The sequence below is a fragment of the Adiantum capillus-veneris genome, chromosome 19, assembly GCF_014529385.1.
Source record: "Adiantum capillus-veneris isolate H3 chromosome 19, ASM1452938v2, whole genome shotgun sequence".
NCBI classification, from domain to species: domain Eukaryota; kingdom Viridiplantae; phylum Streptophyta; class Polypodiopsida; order Polypodiales; family Pteridaceae; genus Adiantum; species Adiantum capillus-veneris.
The window spans coordinates 75063371-75069370 of NC_140949.1; the positions used below are offsets into that span (position 1 = coordinate 75063371).

The following is a 6000-nucleotide window of genomic DNA, read 5'->3' on the forward strand; positions in this document are numbered from 1 at the left end:
AAGAATATCCATGATATATCCAAACTCCTCCTCTCTCAAGCACTCATCAAAAATCATGCGCACAAGACTTGTCTCTCAAAAAAAAACACAAGGGAATCACCTACACCAAACTAACACACTTTGCATAGAGAGCTCATCTCCATCTATGCAATGCCGTGAAAAATAAAATCACCATGAGAGGTAGCCACATGCATATGTATTGAAGCAAAAGAGAGTTGGAGAGAGAAATTTCTTAAGACTAATTTAATAAGTGTGGAGAAACAAACCAATGTTAAACTGAGAGTAGAACACTTACTTGATTTCTCGCACACTTTTTAAGGGGAAGAAAGACGCTGGCTAACCATCACAAATTGCGACACTTGATTGTTCAAAGATGATTTAATGATCATTCACATAACCATGAGATAGATCATGATGTATTTACAAGTTATTGAGGTGCTACAATGATTTATTGGGTTGATGGAGTAAGAGATTGTAGAATAAAAAGAGTGGAGGATAGAGTTGCACTTCCTCCAAAGAGGAGGGTTAGGAGGGAGGATGGGAAAGAGGGAGAGTTGGGAGTTTCTCTATTATTGATCGAGAACAACATAGAGTTGAAAAAATAAGTGTGTGTCCTTGAGTCTCTCCAAGGGGGGCTATTTATAGTTGTGCAAGAGTGGGATTATGCTACACTTAATTAGGGTGAGTGATTAGCCCTAGTTAACTGTCCTTTGACCACTTATTGAATATTGGACATAAAATAGATTATTTACTTACAAAAAATAGCATTTTTGACCGTGAAGGCTCCATAGGGGTGCATAATTTATGTGGGCCCCACCATGAGGCCCTACGAGTGGCTCCTGCGGGATATCTCAACTTATCTATGTTGGCATTAGAAGCATCTTTAGGTTGGTCGCATCACATGCAAGTGACTTTGAAAACTCATTACTCTTCTAGAAGATGAGTAAGGGCAAGATAAGATCTCACCCTCTTGATTTACTTGATTTACAGTTCCCTTTTGCTACGATTCTGACTGATTTACATTGTTTTGACCATAACCTTTTATCTGTAGCATGACATGCTTCAAAAGGAAAATTTGATCTTATCAACATGTTTGATATGAATTTGGACTATTCTTGACGCCCATGCACCAAGGAACTCGGTTTGGAAGGTCCACACTAGGCTAGGGAATCTTTTGCTTCCAAATCTTCTTGTATGGGCTCTTTGCGTGTATGGATCCAAGGGGAATCATGCTTTTTCAAAAGGGTATGATGCTTAAACAAAGAGAGGAGGGCCCAGTTTTATTTGCTTGTGAAAAGAATATACAATTTGAGTCTTTTTTGAAAGGTGAAAAACTACATGGATATTCTTAAGAGATATTGGGCCACCTATGGAGGGCATAGAAGACTTATAGAGCTAGACCATAATCTTTGGCAAAGACAAGTGGAGAGTTGATTTTCATAATAATTTATTCATATGGGATGGAATATACATATATTATTTTCCTACTACTAGTTTACAAGAGGTAAGAAAGTTTGGAGGTAGATAGTTGGTTATTGTACGCTTATTTTTATTTACAAAGCAAAAAAAAAATTGATGGTAATATAAATATATGACTAAGGTACGATGTATGTGTTGCCACAAAGGTTAAACAAAGAGAGGGAATTTACTCTACATAACCTAATAGCGTAGAAAAATATATACACATATGAGGAAGAGGACGTTGAGTAAGCTGAAAATGTTGCAAAAAGATGGTTGCCATTTTATGCCACTCACTGGGTCCCATTGTACCAATTGGATTGTTGTTTGGATGCGGGCGAAGACTCGTGGAAATTTCCTTCTCCTTTGAATCGCTTGGAAGCCCGCCAATGCAAACATTGAGAGCGATATCATTTGTCGTCGTTGTTCGTGTAGCGTAGATACTACACGATCTTCAACTTTGCGAGAGATGACATCCTGCCCTTGAGTTTTGACCTTTTACGTGAGGTTAGTTTCCACTTCCCATTTTTTTCAATTAGCTTGATTTCCATATGTTCCATCTCTTCCTTCTTGGAGTTCTCTACTGTAGTGAGCCGAGACTCGATGAGAATGAGCCTTCGCTTCAGCTCCTCATTTTCCTTGCGAAGTCTTTCGACTTCATTTTGAAGACGAGTGATGCTATCGTTCTTCAGGGGCATTGCAACGACCCTGGAAAATGTGAGCTTTCCTCGAGATGAGGCTTGAGTGGCCATGGGTAGGCACCCAGGACCAAAACTGAGGTAGAAATTCAATTAAACTTGGGCTTCTGTAAACTGTTGAACTACCTTGGACCTTTGCTGTCGAACAGGAAAACCCTTGGACCAGTCTTTGTAAGCTGTCAAACAGAAACCCTCCCAAAATAATTTGGGCCTCTGTAAGCTTTCGAAAAAAACCAACTTTAATTGACTCTGTCGGCAAATCGAGGCTCTATCGGATAGAGCTTGGCGGTAGAAATTGAACTAATGTGTGGGTCGCAGGGTGAGGTCTCAAGGCGAGGCAAAGGAGGCATTGGAGGTAGCGTAGGGTCTATCAGGTCTCTTGCTTGCTGGCAAACGTGGGTCGACAACTGCAGGAGCGGCTGGAGAAGGTGCACGGGGCTTGAAGCTCGGCGCGCCTTGGGTAGGGCTGATGTAGTGAAATGGAGAGATAGAGGGACGGAGATCCATAGGGAGAGAGAGAGAGAGGGAGATATATATGGATAGAGAGAAAAATGAAGAGAAAGAAGGATAGAGAGAGAAGTAGGAAAATAGAGATTGATAGGGATAGAGAGAGAGAGAGAGACAGAGAGAGGAGGAGGAGGAGATTATTTAGAGAGAGAGATAAGAGGTAAAAATGGATTTTTCCACTTGTGGATCACCCTTGACCGCCGACCACTTTGACCGTCTCTCTCTCTCTCTCTCTCTCTTTCTCTCTATATTTGCACATGAAACCTCCCCTAACCCAAGGCACTAGCGAGGTTGTTTTGGGGGGGGGGGGGGGGGGGTTGTGCTTTTCTCTCTTGACCTTCAAAAGGGGTGCATGGGACAGGCGGCCTACATGTTGTCACATCATCATGCCATTGATGAACGACATCAACAGAGTCAAGCGTTGCCGGTGGGCGCTTATTACCATCTCTACGAACTTGCTATCGTCGATCACTGTCTACCACAAAAACGGGCCAGGTCGCCACCCCAGCAACACCTCAAGGTGCATGCACCCATGTAGAGCCGTGAGAAGGCTGTCGTAGCGACACACAGAGACACCTCCGTCTCTCTCATTGATGCTCCCACAAGGGTCATTATGTGGACTATATACCACAAACCTTCAAGCCCCTATTGCGCATATGAGATTTCTACCTTGCCATGTGGCAACCCCTTTGCCTAGTCCCCTTAGGGTGATTGAAAACCATTAAAACCTTCAAAACAACCCCTTTTTCTCTATAATTTTGAGAGCCGCCATTTGTTGCTCAGGTACCCAATCCCCTTGCCGCAAAGCCCAAACGGTAGATCCGGTTCTTGACTTCAATCCCCTCCAGATTCATCGCATGTCGACTTTGTCAAGTCCTTGAACAGAGAGCCCAAAATTTGGGAAAAGCATTTGTATTCACCTGCTCGGCATTAGCCCTCAACTTTGATCGCCACATCTTGTTATTCAAGAGTCCAATTGACGCGCCATCAAATCTTTTCATCTCAACATGATGTGTCCTACATTGGCAAACCTGTCCAGGCCCAAAAAGCGTCAGATGGCACACCTTCCTATGCCACCAAGTGGGCACAAACTGAGACCCAACAAAACTTTCACTAGCCATATCTTTCCCTCTGGAGCGCCGATTGGCAATCCAAGAACACTGGCATGCTCCATAACTCAAACTCTTCACGTGTATCCACTCCCACGGCCTTTATCCATTTTTCCTCAGCTACCCTATCCATTGGGGTTCTGCAAAACCTTCTAACTTCAACCTTTAATATCTTTCACATCGGGGCTCGGTTTGAGGAGCCGTCTAGAACGGCTTGCACAACATCTCAAATACCACATCTCAAGGCACTAGAACACTACAATTGGCATCAAGAAGGAAAATAACATCAACATGCAAACAAAAAGCATGGACATTAGATGGTGTTTTTTTGAAGCGGTTTCAAGATGATGACTCTTGGCAAGGACAAAGTGATCCAAAGGGGGCATACTGGCAAAGTGAATATTGGATGTAGGCTACCTAGAGACACAAAATCTTGCAAGAAACACAATCTTAGACAAACATTTGGAGGAATCTTTTGGTGAACCAATGCCAAATGAAATCATTTTGTTTTTCCCAACATGTTTTATTCTCAAATCTTTATAATCTTATCCCATGTAATAAGAGATTTGATTGTGATCAAGGGATATGTGAATCCGTGTCAGATTTCTACAAAATCCACCACCGAGACATGCCATGTGTTGACTGGGTATTGCTCATCAAAAGTTGCTAAGTCGGATATTCTATGATATTTTTATGAAACCGGATGGTTAGTCAGATTCTATTAGACTTAGTCGTATTCAGTTAGGAGGTAGGTAAAAGCTATAAATTGCAATGTTTGATACGAGCAAAGGAATGAAAAGAAATTATGAGTCTCTCTCTCTCTCTCTCTCTCTCTCTCTCTCTCTCTCTCTCTATTCTTGCTCTCTCTCAATCTTTACGTATCCTGTTTTGAGAGTCGTCTCTGAGTTTTCCCTATTGAGGGTGTATGCCCTCAACAAATGCTAAGTCCCGAACATGTGCTTCTAAAAGATATCAGTCGTACTCTTCTCGACTTATGCATAATTGTAAAATGTTGTCTGAGCCTAAATAATACAAATGTCCGCAAATTAATTGAAAATTCTTGGATTGTCGAACCATCTATCATTTAAATTCTTGTTCAGTCCTATCGAACTCTTCTCCGTATGATAGTAAACTGACTATCTCTTGATACCACTTGGGTACCATTTCAACATTGAAAAGATAGGTATCAAAGATGATAATTTTCTATGCCTTCTAGAGCTTCTCCAATTGGCAATCTGGAAAGATGATCTGCTTGAAGATGTGTCTTCCCTTTTTTAACCACTACTGTAAAATAAAACTTCATCAATAAAATGAACCATCGTACAATTCTTCCAGTATTGCATGGTTTGTTTACAAGGTATAAGAAGTCTTGATGATCAATGAAAAACACAAACTGGTTTGCAAGGAGATAATGCCAAAATTTCTTAACATCATATATCATCCCTAGCCCTTACCTCTCAGTGGGAGTGTAGTTCTTTTCAACACTATCAAGCTGTCTGCTAGCATAACAAATTGGGGAGTCCATATTTCCTTCTTTTGGCTGAGCCTAGATACATCCTATAGCAAATGCTGAAGCATCAATATGAACATGAAAGATCTTTTTCAATCTTGTGCTTTTAATAATGGAGTGGATGTAGTGCTTTCTTCAACTTTTGAAATGAATCCTCACACTCCTCCGTCCATTCAAAGACTATTATAAGTCTATATAGGGGTTGAGAAATGATTGTAGACATGTGTATAAACCTCTTGTAATAACCATAGTGTCCCATAAAGCATTGTACCTGCTTTGTGTTTTTTGGTCTAGGTATTTCTACAATCAATTTTATCTTTTCCATATGTGTAGATATTCCATTTTTCGAGACAATATGTCCCAAGATTCTAGCTTGTCTAGCCATGAATATGAACCTTTTTTGGTTAAGGTAGATCCTATACATCCTACACTTCTTGAATAATTTATTGAGGTGTTCCGTATGTTCATCTCACAAGAGAGAGTGTACAAATAGATCATCCATATAAATTTCAAACAATATCCTCAAGTATTCTTTAAAATCATGTGTCATTATTCTCTAGAATGTTGTGGGAGCATTAGTCAATCCAAAGGGCATGACTCTATAAGCATATATACCCCATTTTGTGGCAAATTCCTTCTTATAATGATCTTTAGGAGCGATTTCAAGTTGATTGTATCCATAAAATCCATCCAAGAAGGAATATGCCCGCTTGTGTGC

The 6000-nt window shown here is 40.7% G+C and overlaps 1 pseudogene; it reads right to left on the reverse strand.

Moving 5' to 3' along the window:
* Positions 1-2210, reverse strand: part of LOC147434248 (uncharacterized) — a 47951-nt pseudogene extending 45741 nt beyond the window's left edge.
* Positions 2211-6000: the final 3790 nt, after the last annotated feature.